Genomic DNA, 11,968 nt, shown 5'->3' on the forward strand with positions numbered 1-11,968 from the left:
ATTTGTTCTTTTTTTTTGATAAAATTTTTAATATATTTAATAGTAGTAGGATTGGAGCCCTACGAAAATTTAATGATCCTTTTTTCAGTAGTACGGAACAAAATAACTTTCTCTTAGAAGCCGAGAATTTTTTTAAATCATTGAAAGTCAATGATAGCGTAGGTCGTGATATCACGAATACATTTTCATTTATTAAAGGATGGCTTCTAAACATAAAAGGTTTACGACATTTGTGGAAGATCTTGTCCACCAAAGGATTCGCAAATATTAGGACAAGAAATCTTTATCAAGACAGACTTGAACATTAATTCGGACAGATTCGTAGGGGGGGCGGAAATAACGTGAGAACTACTCCGTACATGTTCTCATGTATTTTCCGAAAATCCTGGGGCCTTTGGACAGTTAACTATATGACTAAGGGAAATTGCGAACCTCTGCCTAGGGAAGAATGGGAAGCTTTGAGTTCTAGCGCCCTTCAAAGCGTCTGCAACGACGTTTTGATAAATGATATTTCTTGGCAAACCTTTCAAAGTTTGCCAAGACCACCCTTAGAACCACTTCAAAATATTGAAATCGCGGAAATTGATTTAAGTGAAAGTTTTTTCTTGAAACAAAATTCATTTGTTTATTTTTGCGGCTATGTGTATTCAAAGTTTTTAAAACTTCATAGTTGTTTAAGTCCGATTCCTCATTTCGAAGAAGAAACTGATTCTCGTTTTCTTTTTTCTATGGAAAAAGAATATAACGACTGTAGTCTGGTCAAACCACCTGCAGACTTTATAAACTTCCTCGAAAAAATAGAGGAAATATTTTGCGAGAATTTTGATTCTTGCTGTCATGTCCGTGGGTTTTCAAAATGTTTATTTGAAAAAATGGGACACATAGAGCCGTTTTATTGCTGTGCTAATTCTCAGCCAGACGTTCTTAAATGCCTTTTCATTAGGATAAGAACGTATTTTTCAATACAAATTTTTAATAAACAGACGAGCACAACTGCTTTCAAGCAGGTGAAATTTTTATGTGTTGCACACATGTAAAATTTGTCTGAGTCCTTTGTCCGGGTGTTTGTCTGAAAAAAATCTTCATTGGTTGTCCGAGTTCTAAATTATTAACATAATTTAATTTTGATATTTTGAAGTGCTCAATTAAATATTACGATAGGAATGCACACTCGTATATTCTTGCTATTAGGCACATTCCGCATTTTTTATTCATAGGACCTCCCCCATTCCCACCACATATCATTTGAAATTTTTCAGGCTTTTGTTAGATCTCCACTGTTGGCATATGTACATTATTATTAAATATTATTATATATGTATTTTTATATATTTTATTATGCATTGTTTTTGAATTGTTTTTTACTTTTTATTTATTTTCAAAATGAATTGTTTTTTGTAAATATTTGTTGCTTAGTTTTAAGGTATATGGTGCAAATAGGCCTCCGGGGGAACCGAACACCCAAAAAAAATCGGTAACGCGCCTAGTTGCATACCTCATGGTGGTGTGGAAAATGCAACATAGGCACAAAAATATGTAAAAAAAAAGAAACAATAAATAAAATCTACTGAAATAAAACATTTAGTTACAATTTACTTTTTATTTGGGGTTATAATTATAAAATCGGTAGAAAAAGGGTCCGCCAGTTTTGCTGTTCACAAAGTAAAACTAAATGCAATAATAAAAACAAATAACTGCGATAAGTTATATACTTTCATATTCATAATTCACTAGATGCAAAGACGAATTCGCATAGATGCAAATATTTCTTTTTAAATCGCTGTGTGGCCACCAACGCCACCAACTTTCATTTGATGAGTGTTGTTTAATATTTGCTTGGTTGTTGTTGTTAGCGTTGTTGCCATTATAGTAGTTTTATGCAAACATACGTAGTTCTTCTATCGATTTTGGTGGAGCTGGTTCCTTCCACTATCCCAATTCGGCATCATAATATTGCGCAGCCCGATAAGGTCGCAATTTCCATGGTATTTGCTCTTCCATGGAGGTCAATTGTACATCCAAACGACTTGGCTTTCAATAGGAAGGTAGGATACAACGCATTTTTAATTTTTGCGCATAACACGATTGACTGGTTTCAATTAATTCGTTCAACTGGTAACGCTTTGATCTGGAAGGTGGGTGTTGAGTGTTTAGCATTATGTAAATTCAATATTGCTCAAAACCTACCCAACAGCTTGATAAACCTGACCAGCAGTATCGAGATCCTTAGCGCAATTGACAATAGCTTGTGCAACATCCGAATGTGCTCACCGTAGTATTTGCTCCTCAAAAAGTTGCTTCCACCAAGCACAAAGCTCATTGGTTTGGGACTAGCGTTCTACACCAGCTCCTTTGCTGATTCTATAAAAAAATTAAAAAATACTTCGTAAATCGTTTGAAATAAAGTTTGATTTTAACTTACCTAGCAATGCGACGTGCACCTTCCACGAGCACGTCATTGAGCTTAAAATTTTGTCTCGAATTCACGACCAACAAATTTGAGAACTACATTTGAGTACTTCACAGCATCGCGTATCGCTTTTTAATCTATTAAATCATAAAATTGGAACAGCGCCTGACCCATTACGCAGCAATATTAACGAGGCCATGTTTAGTTATTCCGTATTTTTATTGGAATAAAATCCCAACTCGATCTGTTATTGATTGTCTCAAGGGAAATTTGCACACTTCTTCCAGATTCAAATAACTAAATAAACCATCGTAAATCATTTAACCATGAAATAAACTCAAACAAATTGTCTTGCAAAAACCTTCGTTACGATGCAAAAATGTAAATATGGCTGTGAATGAGCATAATCTGGACCCCACTATTCGGCATGGTTGCTTATTTGTTCGTAACATTTTTCTGTGGTGAACATTTATTACTGTGGTAAGTTAAAAAGAGGCATAAATAAAAAACTTAATTTTTCACGTATTTGCTCATATTGTTCTCATCTTTAAGAATATATATTAAAATAAAACGATTTTCTTTAGAAAATATATTAAACTTTTATATATAACCAATATTTTTGGGACAACTTTTCCATAAATTTTAAGAAAATAACGCAATGCAACCATTTTCCGGTTAAAAGTCAGCCATCTTGGTTAAAAGTCGGCCATCTTGGATTCCAATAGAAACTCAACCCCGGACTACACTTGTGTTTCTACAGTGGCACCTCTCAGCTGTGCCTTTGTTTACATAACATCAGCTGATAGTGACCTTACTCCTCCTCTACCGTGGTGATACCTTTCTCTCTTGCCGTATCCTAAAATTCTCCACCGTCTTTTTAAGATTCCAATGATTTGTTCAACGATACATCTACAAAGAAAATTTGTTAATGAGGATTCATAATTTGTTTTTTTTTCTTATACCTACGCTATTGCTACGATCTATTATCTATCTCCGCACTATTTTTTTTTATCCCTATCACTTTCTCTAGAGCTCAAATAAATAAAACAAAGTATGACCCATTTTGATATTTAATTAGATTTGTTAGTTTAATGAAAATTTCGCAACAGTTTTGACAGTTCCACATCTATTGTGACCTAAAAATACGATCCATAGCAATGTGGAATTTAAAACCTATTGTGAATTAAAAATACATTACGATCCGTTTGCTATCGTATGTCATAATGCCAATCACCGCATACGATTAACGTATCATGTAATTTTCTTTCGTGTGTTTGCCGATCCGTGCACGGATGTAACGATTCGACTCCAGGGTTATTTTTTTAAAGTGCGGCCGAAGGCCGTCAACGCAGTAAGGACTACTACGCGAAAGTTCTTCAGTCACCCTGGGTTTTGGGTCGACCAGGGCTATTTTATTCAAGCACGGTCGAAGGCCGTCTACGCAGAATATACTTATTTGTGTATATTAAATATAAATCATATATTGTACATATACATATTCATAAGGAAAGTGTTAGCTTGAAAAATGTTGAAAAGTATTTTTTATCTTAGTTAGTATGGAAAAAAGAATCATGCGAAAATACAAACAAAGAAAAATCGTTGAAAATCCTACATATTTATTTGGTGTTTAAAGTATGGTAATGCTCGTTTTCCTTATAATAGCAAGCAAACTAACCTTTTCAACTATAAGTGTGCTGAGTGATTTTTAAATTAACAAATTTAGCTAAAATATAACAAAATAAAAATGAAGTATGAACTTATTCAATGCTTAGATTGTATATTTAAATATACAAAGTGAAAAATATGAAAAAATTTAGTGAAACATTGTAAAATACTAAAGGGGTATTCTCTTGCTCTTGCAAGATTGCAGATTGCAAAAATACTATACCGAAATATACAAGAGCACGAGAGCACCCATTGCAGAATCTACTGATATATAAATGGCTAATTCGGTCAATTTGTTGTGAATGACTATTAAGCATGGCTATTGTGAATTGGCGCACCTTCTGCATACATTTTTAAGAAAAAACTGTAACAAATCTTTAAAATTTAAATAGAAATAATAAAATCCATTTAAAACTTATCCTCCTCAACAATTTAACGACGTAATATGTCTTTATGTAAAATGGCAACTACAACAGGGTTGCAATTATATTTTTGCGTGACATTGCACGCAAATATACATAGGTTTTGGTCTGACATATTTTACAGCCCTTGCAAATATTTTTCTGCGTGTGTTTATAGTTGTGCCGTTGTAAATCTGCAATTCTTGCACCGTGCACCGGGTTTTGCAAGAGCAAGAGAATACCCCTTAAGTGTTTTGAATTTTGAATAGGGAATATTTTAAAAAATAAGTGTGAGCAACATTATTTTCCCTCTGGAGAAGCTCCCTATTCCGTACATACCCCATTTATATAAAATTCTTGTTTTTTTATCCTACCGCCAAAGTAATTTGAATCGTGCCCTTTAATTCAATATTTAACTTTCATAAGATAAGAAAAAAATTTGTAAGCAAGCAAAAAATTAGTGTTACCATATTTCGTAATCGAATTATATTATTATACAAATTCCGGTGTTGGATCAGCCAGCGTTATTTTTTTGAAGCGTCGCCGAAAGCGGCCAATGCAAACGGAAGTTCTATAAGAAGGAACCGAAGAGATCCCTATGTTGGAACGGGTAGGGCTATTTTTTTGAAGAGCAGTCGAAAGCTGCCAATGCAGAAAGGAATTCCATGCGAAAAACTAATAATGTGTTATTTATTTCCTGCCATTGGGATATTATTTGTTTTCTCTATTTCTTTTGGTTCTTTTGTAAAATATATATATTATTTGTTAGAATGCAACCCTTTTGCATCACATATACCAGTCCAGTGCGATTATCGATCTGACATCTTACCTAACCTAACCTATCTCTCTTGTTATTTTGAGATTAAAAAGTATTGAACAAGAGTTAAATATTAAATAAAAGTTATTTTTGCACTATCTAATATAAAATAAATGGGTATAAACAATTAGTGAAGTGTTAGTGGATATTAAAGGTAAAAATATAAGTGTAAAATTCATTACAACTCGGAGAAATAAACACGCATTTTAAATAGAACGTATCACTCGTCACATAAAAGTCTTAGGTCGAATCGTTACATCCGTGCACGGATCGGCAAACATACGAAAGAAAATTATGGGATACGTATGCGGTGATTGGCAGCGCAGTTGTGCCGCGTTTATCTATTTTTCTTTGATGCGCAATATCCACATCGGTCAATTTTATTGTTGTTAGATTCAGCTGCAGATTCAGGGCCACGTTCATCAAACTGTAAAATACCATAGGCCACCTATTTGTGCTTCGAGCGACATTATACGTCTTACACATTTTGTCGACCGTATCGACTCCACCTTTAGTCGCATTAGAGTCCATGATGATCTGTGGTTTGCTTGTCTCTTCATCAATATTTTCATCATCGTGCATGCTGGACAAAAGTAAGACATTTTTGCCTTTTTTAGGTATATACGATACAGTTGCCGCGATGTCCAAATACACTGGATTTTTCAGCTCGACCTCGTAATTCAGTAAACTGTTTGGGTAGTTTTTTTTTATTTTTCCGCATAGTTCCAATCAGGCTCAACTTATATTCGTGATCGAGCTTATCCAGCAGCGGAATGCTTGAGAAAAAATTATCACATGTGATGTTACGACTAGTGTTTCGAATACATTCACTCAGACGCAAAACTAGTTCTAAAGTCGAGTTATCAATTTCATAGGGACCTTCAGGTTGTTTTCCTACATAAACTTCCATTTTAGCGTCTGTCAAAGCATAGATTTTAATTCCATATTTGTTTGGCTTCGAAGCTTCCAACTTTTCTTCGATTGTTACAAACTGTAACAAGCTGTAATATTTTTTGAAAGATTCTACGACCTCTTCAAACAACTCTTTAATGGGAGCAAGTTTATCCACTGCTGCGCGTTTTACACGAGTATCCCTATCATCAAACCGGAGACACCGTAGTTATAAATGGAATCTGTTTCAGCTCATAGCTAGTCGAAATATTTCCGTGGAAGACTCGTCACTTTTGAACAAATATTTGTCATTTAGTCGACTATTTCTTCTTATTCCTGCAAAGAGTAAGAGACCCAACAATGCTTCAATTTCTATTGGATTGGTCTCTATGCAGTCCCTTTCTCGTGAAAACTTATCTTTTAGGCGGTTTATTTCTTTATTTATGCACTGAGCAATCCGAATACAGACACTTTCCGAGAAAAATAACCTCCATATTTCTAGCGGCTCTTTCGTGTTTCTAGCTTCACCCTTAGAACCTGGAAGTTGTGCCACGAGATTTCTCGCTTTTCTCACTTCGCTATCAAATTCATCGTCGTAATTGGAGTCTGAACTTTTCTGAACTTTCCCAAACAAATACATAAAGTCAAATAAATAACACCTAATTACTCATAATAAAAAAATATGACTTACGTAAAAAGTTGATCGCATACACGCGTCGGTGTCACAAACCGATCAGACCGTAGTAAGCCCTACAATTCCTGCTCGCACTACTGCGTGCCACGTACTAACCTAAAGCGAGCCGCAAATCATGCAGCTAGCAGAACGCGCGAGCTGTCAAAGTTTTTGGAAAAAAAATATTTAATATTTAATATTAATATTAATAGTAATATTAAATATTTACCTAAAAGTGTTTCGTCGGTCTTACAGACATGTGCGCGGGTATAGGAAGGTTAACAAAATGTTCTTTGTAGATGTATCGTTGAACAAAGCATTGGAATCTTAAAACGACGGTGGATAATTTTAGGATATGGCAAGAGAGAAAGGCATCATCCCACAAAAGTGGAAGATTTGCTATCGTTTGTGAGTCATAATAACATAACTCTTCTTCTTCTTAATTGGCGTAGACACCGCTTACGCGATTATAGCCGAGTTAACAACAGCTCGCCAGTCGTTTCTTCTTTTCGCTACGTGGCGCCAATTCGATATTCCAAGCGTAGCCAGGTCCTTCTCCACCTGGTCCTTCCAACGGAGTGGAGGTCTTCCTCTTCCTCTGCTTCCCCCGGCGGGTACAGCGTCGAATTCTTTCAGAGCTGGAGTGTTTTCGTTGATTCGGACAACATGATCTAGCCAGCGTAGCCGCTTGTATCTCGTACAGCTCATCGTTCCATCAAATATGATATTCGCCGTGGCCAACGCGCAAAGGACCATAAATCTTTCGCAGAACTTTTCTCTCGAAAACTCTCAACGTCGACTCATCAGTTGTTGACATCGTCCAAGCCTCTGCACCATATAACAGGACGGGAATTATGAGTGACTTATAGAGTTTTGTTTTTGTTTGTCGAGAGAGGACTTTGCTTCTCAATTGCCTACTCAGTCCGAAGTAGCACCTGTTGGCAAGAGTTATCGAGAGTTAGCGATTCCAAGACAGACGAAATTATCTACGACTTCAAAGTTATGACTGTCAACAGTGACGTGAGTGCCTAGTCGCAAGTGCGACGACTGCTTGTTTGATGACAGGAGATATTTCGTCTTGCCCTCGTTCACTGCCAGACCCATTTGTTTGCATATAACATAAGTTACGACCCTTAAAATTGTGATTCTTATCACACACAAGAAATGGACACCGGAGTAGCGAACCGCCTTACCACAATCAACCAAACGATAAGAGACCAAACAAAGTATTTTTTAATAAATGTAATTCAAAAATGTATATGTCCTTAACCTTGTAAATAATTTAATTTTTAATGTCAACAAAATACAAAAATTTTGTTCATATAAATATTTTTTTTTAAATTCTTAATGAGATATTTCATTCATTGGTTTCTTGTTTATGTTCTTTATTACTAAAAATTATAAAAAACATAAAATTAAAAATTTTTTTCAGCATTTCGCACTGAAAATATGTGTATATTTTATGAACAGTTCTTTATATAAAAAATAACCATATTATTTTTTAGTTCTAAACTAAGTTTTTACATTAATAGGCTTCTTAAGGAAATTATTTTTTGAATTTGCAATATCTTTATAGTATAAGTACAGTAAATATATTTCTTTTATAAAAAGTATTTGAAATTAGCTTACGCAACACTACTTCGCCATGTTCAATAGCAATTCTGGCAGGATATTTGAATATTGTCGGGATTTTGATGGGTCGGTATCTTGAGCTCCGGTATTTTAAGTGTATCCCCATACGTTTAGGTAATTTATGTAGCTTGCAGATTAAAATAATTAAATAAAAACAAACAAATTGTCTTGCAAAAATATAAATTTGGATGTGAATAAGCATATTCTGGACCTCAATAATTGGCATGGTTGCTTATTTGCACCTAATATTTTTCCGTGGTGAACATTTATTAACTTACCGCAGTTAAAAAAAAGCTTGAATTAATCTTAATTACTCATGTATATGCTCATAATGTCCTATTATTCATGGGTACTTATTAAAATAAAACGATTTGCTTTTGAAAATATATTAAAGTTTTATATATAGTATAATCAATATTTTTGGGAGAATTTTTCCATAAATTTTAAGAAAATAGCACAATGCAAGCATTTTTCGGTTAAAAGTCGGCCATCTTGGATTCCAATAGAAACTCAACCCTTGACGTTTATACTCGTATATACCTCTCAGCAGTGCCTTTATTTACATAACATCAGCTGATACTTTCCCTACTCCTCCTTTGCGATGACTTAAACTTTCTTCTAATGGTGATTCAATGGCGGCAATTTTACTCTCATTCTTACACATTCAAAAAATCGTATGATAAATGTTGCTACTCTTGCAATAGAGTTTTATATGTATTAGTATATGAGGTGAAACTTTACTTGTGAATTGGTTACTCTCGTCTTGAATGCAATTGTGGCGTTTAAATGTTTGCTACGCTACTATGACGCTACGGTGCACTTATGTACTAATATAATTATGTATTCATATATACATTTACATTAAAATCTTTTAATCAACTACAAAAACTTAATTAAAAAAACATTAGGGGTATTCTCTTGCTCTTGCAAAACCTTTGCACGGTGCACGAATTGCAGATATTTCCTCTTGATGCACCAGCCCAACAACAAACAAAACCCATGTTAGTTTTCGTGCAATGACACGTAAAAAAATAATTGCAACCCTGTGCTAGCTGTCATTTTACTTAAATAAAAATTTTGACTTTAAATTGTTGAGGATGGTAAATTTTAAATAGATGTTATAATTTATATTTAAATTTCAAAGATTTGTTACAGTTTTTTTGTTAAGAATGAATGCAGAAGATGCGCCAATTCTCATAGCCTTGCACAATAGTCAGGGGATGCTCGAGCAAGCAAATAACTGCGGCAATATTGCAACCCTGATGTTTTTTTTGCAGATACTCAGTTGATACTTAAACAAATATTTTGCAAATATTTTGCGCGGTGTGCAGGTGCATGGAAGAAGTGGAATTTCAGAAGTCTTAAAAATGAATTTTTTAATAAATTTAACAGTGAATAACTTGGTGAATAGTGAGTGCAGTTTGCATCTTAAATACAAAAAAGCAAGGAAACAAAGTTTTTTCCGTAAAAAAAAGTGGCTTATGACCGAAATTTTAAAGAAGAGGGCAATAGTAAAATCGCAAAACTTCTCTAAAACAATTCATTTTATCCTCCGGATATATATTTATCACATTTTCGGATGTCTCGTGAAACATTTGCTGTAAGTTTTCTGATTTAAATAATCGCCTAAATAAACACATACATAAATACTTCGTAGGAATTAATGAGCGGCTTCGAACCTTTTTGGTTAACGTCACGCGGGGAATATTCGATAGATCAGGCTTTGCATATTACCTTGTGGAAGCTGAGTAACAGTAGAGTCACTTATCGTGAACTATCAGATAAATTTGATGTTTCAAAGGGGACTGCCCACAAAATTTTTTTTTAAAACGATCAATTCAGTTTGCAAGTTAAAAAATGAAATATGTTGGCCATCAATTTCCCAGCAGCAAACAGTAATGAAGCGTTTTCAAGCGAGCCGGCCGAATGCATTTCCTTTCGTAGTCGGCTGTTTAGATGGGACACATTTTAAAATAAACACACCGAAGAAGGATGCAATTAGCTACTATGACCGAAAGGGGAACTATTCCATTATTATGCAGGTACGTACATATGATGATGGTTAAGCTAGAACTATTTTAAAAACATATAACATTTGCAATGTTTAGGGCAGATGCGACAGCACATTTCGTTTCTTGGATGTTTTCATCGGCTACCCAGGGAGCTGCCATGACGCCAACGTATGTAAAAATAGTCCGATATACAAAGGAATTACGTCTGGAGAGATACAACTTGCAAAAGATGCTATAATTTTAGCTGACTCAGCTTATCCTCTTTCAAAATATTTGATCGCGCCTTATAGAGATAATGGGCATCTGTTGAGAAAGGAGAAACCATTTAATTATTATTTAAGTTCAACTCGAGTATTCATAGAACAAGCTTTTGGAATTTTGAGGGGAAAGTTCAAAATTTTAAATCATATTGATATTCAAAATATGGAAGATGTATCAAAAGTAGTATTAGCTTGTGTAATTCTGCATAATTTAATAATGCGGAACAATTTTAATGAAAACGATGCTGAAACGCCTGAAAACATAAATGATACTCACGAAGGTATTATCAAAAGAAATAATTTAAAAATGTTGTTTGTTTCTTAAATTATTTATTTTTTAAATAAAAATGTTAGTAAATAAATATATGTACATGTGATATTTTATTTCATTTCAACTACTTCAAGTACAGGTCACAACAGTAATAAAAAATTATAAAAAGAGATCAAGTTTACATTTTTCAAATTCTTTTTTGTTTACTTTTCGGTTAACTTTTCTAAAGTTTCCCGCAACTTTATCATTACGTTTATTTTTTCTTTTTTAAAATTCAATTTTTCTTTTTCGAATTGTAGCACTTCTTCATGACGTGCTTGTTGTTTTAGAGCCTCATTCTTTAAAAATTCCAATGCTTCGTTGGCGGCAGTCTTTGGACGCTTTCGTCGTTCGTTTACGAGTTGACTTTCGTAAGAGTGGTCAGTATTCTCGTCTCCACTCCCTTCACATACTTCAGCACTATCCATTAAGGAGCCTTGAAGGTTTTTGGCTGGCGGTTAAATGGAATGCCGCCTACCGTACACATCGCCGAACTCTTCAAAAAACAACCAGCTTGTTGCCTCTTTATACGTGTGTATGTCGCAAATAAATTCAAAAACTTTCTTTGCATAAGGTCCTTCGATTTTGGAGCATCCGCATTAACCACACTCATTTTATTGACCACTTTTGCCCATAAAACTGACTTTTTACGTTTCCCCGCAGAAAATTCGTGCGCCATTTCGAGCCGGCATCTCACTAGGAGCTTGGTGAAGTTGTGACTTAGCTCCGAGCTGGAATTGATATTTTTCGCTTACCTCATATCTTCCATCATGAATTTCGCTGATGCCGATTTGTGGAGTTGTTGCTTGGTAAAGTTGTGACTTAGCTCCGGGCTGGAATTGTTATTTAAAATAAAACGTAGTATAATATTATTCATTAGTATACATAACTAATAAT

At 34.5% G+C, this 11,968-nt stretch overlaps 1 long non-coding RNA gene across 2 annotated transcripts; it reads right to left on the bottom strand.

Moving 5' to 3' along the window:
- Positions 1-1,435: 1,435 nt before the first annotated feature.
- LOC120782092 lies at positions 1,436-7,330 on the bottom strand. Of its 2 annotated transcripts, none has more exons than XR_005706221.1 (5): positions 7,087-7,330; positions 6,876-7,016; positions 2,423-3,319; positions 2,188-2,361; positions 1,436-2,121 (listed from the first exon to the last, which is right to left on the bottom strand). It is a non-coding gene; the product is annotated as an uncharacterized LOC120782092 (long non-coding RNA). The 2 variants fall into 2 exon arrangements; XR_005706220.1 differs by having other exon boundaries at positions 1,436-2,128.
- Positions 7,331-11,968: the final 4,638 nt, after the last annotated feature.

Source organism: Bactrocera tryoni, unplaced genomic scaffold (genome assembly GCF_016617805.1).
Source record: "Bactrocera tryoni isolate S06 unplaced genomic scaffold, CSIRO_BtryS06_freeze2 scaffold_926, whole genome shotgun sequence".
NCBI lineage: Eukaryota > Metazoa > Arthropoda > Insecta > Diptera > Tephritidae > Bactrocera > Bactrocera tryoni.